Source organism: Aythya ferina, assembly GCF_964211825.1.
Source record: "Aythya ferina genome assembly, chromosome: 2".
Classification (NCBI taxonomy): Eukaryota; Metazoa; Chordata; class Aves; order Anseriformes; family Anatidae; genus Aythya; species Aythya ferina.
Window position 1 is genome coordinate 33,594,424 of NC_140297.1, and position 8,842 is coordinate 33,603,265.

Genomic DNA, 8,842 nt, shown 5'->3' on the forward strand with positions numbered 1-8,842 from the left:
GAATTTGAGAAAAGAAAAAAAAAAAAAAAATCATCCAGGGGCTTTACTGTTCCTTTTACAAAACAAGAAGGAAGAACAGCTTCAAGGATCTGTTGGGCGGCAGCCCAACATGCAGTGGAGGCATTACCTCAAAACTTGTGCTCAATTTTCCAGAGTGCTTCATAAGGGTCAGAGCAAGGCTTTGAACAGTCAGATCTTGGCTCACAGACATACAGGTGCTGGTTTCTAAGTTATGTTGGGAGTAGAGTTCAACTCCTGCTCATTATTTTGTTTCTCCTAGGTTCTATCTGTGTTTGAAAGCCCTTCATGATCATGGAGGTCTTCTGGCTATTGCTGCTTTAGTTACATGGTGCAAAGCAACTTTTGCTGTGATGAGAAGCCATTTCCAGAGATTCTTTGCAGCCTGGCTGACCAGCAGCTTGGCTGACCACCCTAAAAGCAGAAAAAGAAATGAGCAGCTGCTAAGTGCAAACCTTGGAGGGAAATCACTGTCACTCACTAAATAAAGCCGGCTTTCTTTGCAGCTGACATAATGGATGTTTTTCTTGAACATCAACAGATTTTTGCTTTCAGTGGGTTGAAAAACTTTGAAAAGTCTTCAAATGGGGATATGTTGTTTGTGCTTAACTGGGCAGCTCTAGCAGCTGTGAAGTTGTGAAGGCAACCACCGGTGCCTTCTCCTTATTCTTTCTGCAAAAATAAAAATGCCAGCCAAAGAGCAGCTCGAAATTACGGTAGGATGCAGTGCCTCGTTCCGCAGGGGGAGCCCCGGAGAGCACGGGAGGGAAGCGGGGAGCTGCAGTGGGTCAGGCTCCCAGCTCCCACCCGCCGGGGGCTTACCAGGCGGTTTGGCAAATCTTTTCCCCAGGGGACGGGAAGGCGAGGAAGGAGACGGGGAGGCAGTGACAGGGAGAGCGTGCTATGTATAGGCGCCGAGCTATAGGTGCCGTCAATTAGCACGGATTCCTCCAAGCCCGTGCGTCCCCTCCCTCCATCCCCGCCCCGGGGGCTGCCGCGGGCGGAGCGGCGGTGGGAGGACCGGAGGAGGCAGGGGAAGGACCGGAGGAGGCAGGGGACGGACCGGAGGAGGTAGGGGAGCCTCGGGGCCGGCCGCTGCCTGCTTCTGCCAGTGCTTCTAACCCTAGTCCAGAGGATGCTTCTTGGCCCCCTCCGTCACCTCTGTGGGAGGGAGCAGCGGGTTGCTCTCCCGAGAGGCTGGAGGGCTCAGCGACGGGCAGCGGACGCGGTGAGGATGTCGCCCCTCGGGGAAATTTAGTTTCAGCACGAAACAACAACAACAAAAGAGCATGGTTCTCGGTTTGTATGGATTTGGGTGTTGTTTTGGTTTTGACCCGAGGGGAGGGGTTGAGAGGAAGAAGAGAGGGCGGAAGCTTGGGAATCAGCTCTTCGTGTAACCCTCACTGCATCCGCAGCTCTTCCCAGATAAGTGGAACATATTTTAAGAATAACTTGGTGGTACTAACGAAGGGGTGGAAATGCTGGTGCTTGCGGTGGCAGTCGTTCTCTTGTCTCTCCCTCCTTCTCTTCGAAGTATGTGTCTCTGAATGCTTTCTGTGCCATTTACTTTGACAAATATCATTGATTTCTTCTTCACTATGCTGCCTCTGTACCGTATGTGCTGCAAATTAGGAATGTAATAACTGTGTAAACTGTCCTGGTTAAAAGGCTTTGTGGCAAATCAGTTGTTTTTATGAACAGTGTCATTGGGAAAACATGCAGAAACTTTGTGCTTGGCTCCCCTTCTTTCCCCTCCCTTCACTGATGAAGTGATGCTTGTGCTACAGCCAATTTGCCTGGTGTTTGTACTTCTGGTTGCTGATCTATCCCAGGAGCACGTTAGCCTTTCTTGAAAGAATTATTCCTCTGCTAAGGAGCTGTCTCAGTCCCTCTTAACACTCTGCCTGATAGCATTCTGTGGGCTGTAACCTAACTGGAAGGGTCACTTAATGCTATACACACTTGTTGGTATGGTGGAGTGAACGACCTCTTGTCAGCATGGTCCCAGGCTGTGCTCAGATTAGCCACTTCTCAGTTATCATTTTTAACTTTTTCAGATAGGTTAAAAGTGTTTTGCTTCAATGAATATTCAGGTTCTGAGCAAGCTGTGGCATTCACAGTAACTTGCAGAGCTGCCAAGCCATAAATACAGAGTCCTGGCAGACAAGATTTTTAAGAGTTTGTTTGTTTGTGGACATATATTTATAATTTATGGTGAGATTATGCTGTTGGAAACCTTCAATCACACTAATTTAAGGAGGAGTCATATGCATGTGCATATAGAGCTGATCAGAATTTAGTCTGTGGCAGGCAGTCTTATCTCATGTCCTAAATAAAATGCAACCTCACTGGTATCTGAAAGTGAGCCCCTTTTTCTGTATCTGCTACCTACACAGTAGATTTTGCTTGCTTCCATCTGGGATAATGAGAACAATACATCATCTTGAGAGCAGGAACAGTATAGATGACTATATGCAGCTATGTATATTAAAATATGATCACGGTGAAAGGTGGTATGGAATATCCACAGATAGTTTTCAAAATATGATTTGCTTGGTCATATGTCCAAGCTTGGAGGCTTGGAAAAGGCTAGCACACATCTATAGAGATGCTCGAAAAGGTTTAAGAGAACAACCTAAGTCTAGGCATATATATGTGCTCACATAATATAGGTGTTCTGGGAAACATTCCTTGAACTCACAACTCATCTATTTTTCTTTCTCTGCTCAGTCCAAACAAAGCCTGCTGAGACTTTGACCTCTGCGATGGCTGAGTTGTTGAAGAGCTCTGATGGCTAGCTGAGGCTCTCCTAATCTCGTTTATTCCTGTCTAAGTGGTAGTACAACTGCTATCATCAGACTGATAACCTGCATCTTACTTCCTTCAGATGTCTCGTGAGCTGACACAGAGCTGTCTGTGCTATGAGGAAGACCACAGAGTGCCTTGGAATGGACAGCAGCAGAAAGGACCTCCAGCTCAGGGACCTGTCTCAAACATCACTTGAGCATACAGTAGTTTTTATAAAGAGGTATTTATAGCCACATGTTCATAATAAAGCAGCAAAGACACCAGATAGAACTGATGAAAAATAACTCTTAAGAAAGGAAAAGCATAGTCTTGTAAAAATGTAGCTACTCTGTTCTCTTAGATGTTCATCAGAGAAGACTTGTTGCTGGAGGCTTAGTTCTGTGCAGCAAGTCACTCTTATTTTCTTTGTTGCTTTTCATAAAATGGATGTGACTGCTGTCATCTAAATTGTTTACAGCATGAAATATACGTTCTTTCCTGTGCTCAGGTCTCTGGAGCCATCCTCGATATAATGATAGGTGGTGTACTTCTTGTCCAGTGCATGTCATTGTGAAACATGAGTGATGAGTCACTTCCCTGGTGGGCAGTAATGACTAACTGCTGCTCATTCAGGAGCAATGAAATAGCTGCTGCTGTGGTAGCATCACTAGGTGCCTGTGGAATCATCACCACAAATCAGCTCTCTGCTGACTACATGATGTAAAAACAGTGTATGTCGTCACATGATTGAAAGTCTTTACAGCTGATGAAGGAGGAAAGCTCATAAGTAAGAAGTTAATAATAAGGAGGGAAAATAGTATTATACCAGATTTCCCCAAATTGTGTTGCTTCTGAAATGGAAATCATGGATTTCTATACAGCTCCTAAACTTGTTTTATGAGAGTTACTAAGATTAAGATATAAAAGCAAGTATTTACATGAGATTTTTCTTAAAGAGTAAGGCACAAGAAATTCTGTGCAATGTATTTGCAATTTCTTTTAGTGTAATTAGTCTTAAAGTTGCATAAAAAGCTCTTGCTTTATTAACAATGCTGTCTAATAGTCATACAAGAATAGATCTAGATAATATATATATGTATATTTGTTCTGTAAAATTCTGGAATTACATAAAATGTTTCATTTTGAAGTGTAGCGGACTCTACTTAAATATTTCTAAGAAAAGAAGAAAAAAAAAGGTAATTTGAGGTAATTTAAGTCAGGCTTCTATTTGTGCAAGAAAAATTACCCTAATGTTGCATTCAAAGCTCTGTTTTAAACTGACAGTGAATTTACATTTAATGCAAAAAAGCAGTGTCATTGATGTAAAAACATCGTGCATTTATTTCCTGATTTGGAGTCATGCCTGTGGTCCTGACCTCAAGTATCTGGAACTTTTTTTTTTTTTTTTTTTACTTTTTCCCCCTCAAAATTTTGAGAAGTGTTGGCTTGTCAAAAACAAACAAACAAATATACCAACAACACCATATTTTCAAATGGGAATACTCTAGTTCTGAGTCCATTTTTGTAATTACAGATCCAGGATCAAATCTTGAATTGAGGAAGAGACTGACATTCAGTGTTTTGTTGTGCATAGTTGAAATGCAGGAAACCCAAGTTTAAGAACAGGACAGCCAAACAGGTTTCAGAGAACTGTTTTCGTTGTGTCTCCTACATTCCTATGAAAAAATTATGTTTCCTGAAGGGAATAAATCTATGCCATTTATGCCACAATACTGCAAATGCTGTGTATAAATACTGATGACAATGACAAAAAAAATAAAATAATATTTGTCTCCTTTCTGCTTTTTAGTACCCTTGTTATCAGTATTCACATTTTAGGCTGGTCATTATCTCAGCAGTTTGAGAGGAAGTGATGGTTCCCTCCTGATTTTGAGAGACATTGGCTATGAATAGGAGTGGTGATGGAATTGCAACTCTCCTGCTGGGAATGAAATCTCTTCCTGATTGAAGCCCATGACAAAGCTTCCATCAGCTTCAAAGGAGAAAGATCTCAAGCACAGCAACTTGAATGCCTCTGAAATCCACTGTTGAGTAATTTAGAAAGGTCAAGTTTTTTTTGAAGGAAGAGATAAAGAATGAGAGTTAAACCATGCATAGTGTAAAGAAAAGAAAAAAAGAGGAAGTTGTTAGATTTAGCAATGAACTGTGAATTTATCTATATTTATTAAGGAAGCTGATTTTTTTGAAAGCTAATATAGGCATTCATCTGGCTTAGATATGCCTGGTTAAACTGTGAATGGGATTATTTCTCCCTTGGTTTGATGTCATGGAAATAAATATCTAAGATTTGGTTGTCATAAACAGTATTTATAGTGAAATTGTGTCTGTTTTCTTAACTAACTCACTCTGCAGAGAGAAGCCAAAATTTCCCAGCAGTAGCACCTTGCTAAAACTCTTACATACCTCATGATTGCCATTCTTCACGTGCTGCTCATCTGTGTTGCAAAGAAATGTAAAGGCTTCAGGAAAAAAAAAAAATTAAAATGTTTTGGAGAGAGACTAAATGACTAAACGAGAAATAAAATCTTAGGTTTTAACATGAACTTAGTACTTGTTCAGTGTATACACAAGAAGTTTAGCCTTGATATCTAAATCTAGTCTCTCAATTGCTGTAACATATGCTCTGGCTTTGGATGTCAGCAACTGGGGTGTGGGGGGGGGGGGGGGAAGTGGGTTTAGTTTCTCTTTTCCTTACTGGAGCAAAGCAAAACTCTGACTAATGAGTTAGGGAGGTTTAAGGGAGTATAACTTCCTAAACAATGCTACAAAGCATTATTTACATGCTACAAATCATCGTTAAATCAATGCCTCTTCAGTGTCCATAGGGAATATAATACAAGTCTAAGGCATGCCGTCTCTATGAACAAGGTGCTTGGGAAAGCTCAGCAGACCAAGCTGTGAAGGGCTGAAATGTATCTAGGGCCAGAAAAGCTCCTGTGCCATATGAGGCCTCCCATGTCCAAGTTCTCATTTCAGGACAAATTTTATTTTATTTGGTTTCTTCACAGGGAGGGCTCCTCTGTCAAGGGTCTATAGGGTGGTGGCCAAGGACACCATCGAGAACTGAACAGCAGCTGAGGAGGAGAGCTGTGGACATCCATTCCTTGAGGAAGGATGGAGGCTGGGCCCAGGAACTGGCCCTAATGATAGATCTTAACAAGGCTTTCAAGAGACAAAGACTATACTAAAAGCAGGGCTCCTCTGCTCTGAAACATCTGGCAGTGCTCAGGTGGAGGCTTGGAAAGTGGAGTGTGAGCTGAAGAAATACTTTGTAAGGGCCTCATAAATTAAGGGGTGCTGGTTAAAACAGATCAATGGAAGCACTATGCTGCTCATTCCAGCTTCTTTAACTCGTATTTTGCTTGCTTGCTTACCCATCATAGTCAAGCAATAATTGCAAAGCAATAGGTACAACAAGGCTGCTCTGGAGCAATTCATGTCTTTGCTATCAAAGCAAACAAAACTAAACATTAAAAGTGAACCCTGAGTTTGTAACTGCTTGTGCACGAGCAAACTTGCTTATTGCTCCTTACTGCTTCTCTTCCTGTTTATTTTTCATATTCTTGTTTCTAAATTATTCCTACACAGAGGAGTAAATGGAACACAGTATAGATGTAGCAGAATACCTGTAGGTCTACTAAACCCTGAGGCTGAGTTCATGGGAAGGGAATCACAACCTTAAATTCTGTAATTCAAAAGTTATTTGTCATTATTGATTTTGGCAATGAAATACTTTGAGCCTTGTGAAGAACTATTGTGACTAGAACCCATACACTGATGAAGACATTCCTCCAAGAAACCCACTGGGATGCTGGTGCAAAGTTATAATTAATCTGTCTATGATTTGGACCTGGGTCAGTGAAATGTTTTCATTTAAAAATATTTAATTTTAATTTTAATTTTAATTTTAAACATGAAAAATAGTAATATCAAGTTTCTACATGATGTTCTGAGCAGAGCTCTGTAATAGCATGTTTTAAGAAACAATGTGGAGAGAAGTTTGGGGAATGTTTTTTGTAGGGAACGAAGGTAAAGGATTTAAAATAAATGAACTTGAACTGCAACAAATTTCATAATTAGTGTTATGCATTTGCACCATGTAAAAATGTATGTTTATAAAGGACTTAACACATGTATCTATTTGTCAGAGATCATTTTAAATATGAACCCCTAGCCTGCAAATATGCTAGATTCAGCTAGTATATATTAGTGGCTGTTAAACCATGGAAAGCCAGGTTTGGGCTACTCTCAGGACTTGCTTCTCCTGTTAGAAATACTGGGTTAGTGGATATAGGACTTTGCAGGTTCCTGTCTCCCACCACTCTGTTTGCTTTTTAGGGAGGAGGGAGGGAAGTAAGAGAGAGATGAGAAAAATGGAGTTAATGTCTTCTGGGTTACTGAAGCAGCTTCATATCATTTTCAGCAGACTGATAAGCAGTGCTGTTCCAAAACAGTATTTCCATCTACAACACTATTTGACTGAGATTGAAGTGTGTATTTATGTTGACAGAATAAAGAAAACATTAAGTTTATTATGATTTAAATAGTCATGAGTTTGAGAAGTATGGCTTGGCTTAACTTGCTCTTCTCACACATAAAGAAACGATTTGTAGTACATTACCAATAACCAAGTTAATGCTATTACCGACTTGTAATGTTGCTTTTCCTGCTTTGTCTGCAGGTGTTAGTGCCTATCCTAAGCAATAAGAAAAAAACATATCCTGGTCAGGTTGTATTTCCTAAAACATGGAGCAGCATGTGGAAATCATGAAAAACAAAACACAAATTATGAAAGAGCTGATGTCAGGAAGAACTCATCTGCCTACATTACAGATGCAACCGAGACTGATTTGCATCAAGTATATGCTGAAAATAAGTAAGGAGACTTCTGTGTGACTTATGCAACACAGTTAAAAAGAAAAAAAAAAGAAGAAAAAAAAAGTTCCTTCTGGTAGTTTCCAGTCCCAGGTATAAACTGGTAATAAATTACATTAACAGGAAAATAATTAAATAGTGTTCCAAATGTAATATTTTTACCACTCAGTTTTTTCTAACCATTAATTTTTTAGAAGTATTTTCTGTGTAATTAATAAATTTTAAATGCTGTAATTTCTATGTCATACGAAAACATGAATTTCAAGACTTAAGCTGTCATAGTGTCACCAGAACTTTGAATTATGGGAAGTTATGCCCCCAGAGTACAGAATAAGGTTATTTTGCTGAATTACCTTTTCAATATGTTTTTGACAGATTGCACTTTTCCTCTGTTGCCTTGAGCATTTAATGTGAACTGGCATCTTATTGTTTTCAGTGAGATGAGTGCTATCTCAAAGGTTGGCATCAAAAAGGAGCATGGTAATAATGACTATGATGTGCATCGATTATTTATAGGAATAACAATAATCTGAACCATGTCCCAGAATATTCATAGTTTAAGTAAAACAAAGGAACAAAGTCTTGATAAAAGTTTGTGACTGTCTGTGTACAGAGATGATTGGTAATCAGTTGCTCAATGAACAAAGATTTATGATCCTATCAATAATAACTTCTCAAGGCTCCCATCAGGGTCAGCTGCTTATTGTATGCCGTGGCAAGGAACTAGGTGTGCCAGGCAGAATTGTGTAACTATGGACTTAAAACTAAGGCAGAATAAACGAATTAGCTTAAATAAAAGGGCTGAAGGGAAAAATAGAGTAGAAAGGGGAGAAAGTAAACTCTGTTCAATTAATATTTATTAAAGTGCCTTGACACATATTGTTAGTTCCTCTTTTTGTAAACATTGGCAAAGTTTAATAAAAATACGTAAAATCTATTCAATATTTATATTAACTCAGAGCCCATTCGGGCACCAAATTAGCATGTAACTTATTTATTAGAAAAGTAAACAGAAAAAATCAGATTATTTGCATCTGGAATAAGTGCAAAGAACTGTTCAAAGAATCTGCTGCCAATAATTTGAGGATGTTTGGCCATGGTTTTGATTTGTAAATACACCTGAGGCTGTGATCCTTGTATT

General features: G+C 39.8%; 1 long non-coding RNA gene across 1 annotated transcript; it reads left to right on the forward strand.

The window, feature by feature from the left end:
* The first annotated feature begins 1,044 nt into the window (after positions 1 to 1,044).
* LOC311430889 lies at positions 1,045 to 5,130 on the forward strand. The gene is made up of 2 exons (XR_014689102.1): positions 1,045 to 1,317; positions 2,906 to 5,130. It is a non-coding gene; the product is annotated as an uncharacterized lncRNA (long non-coding RNA).
* Positions 5,131 to 8,842: the final 3,712 nt, after the last annotated feature.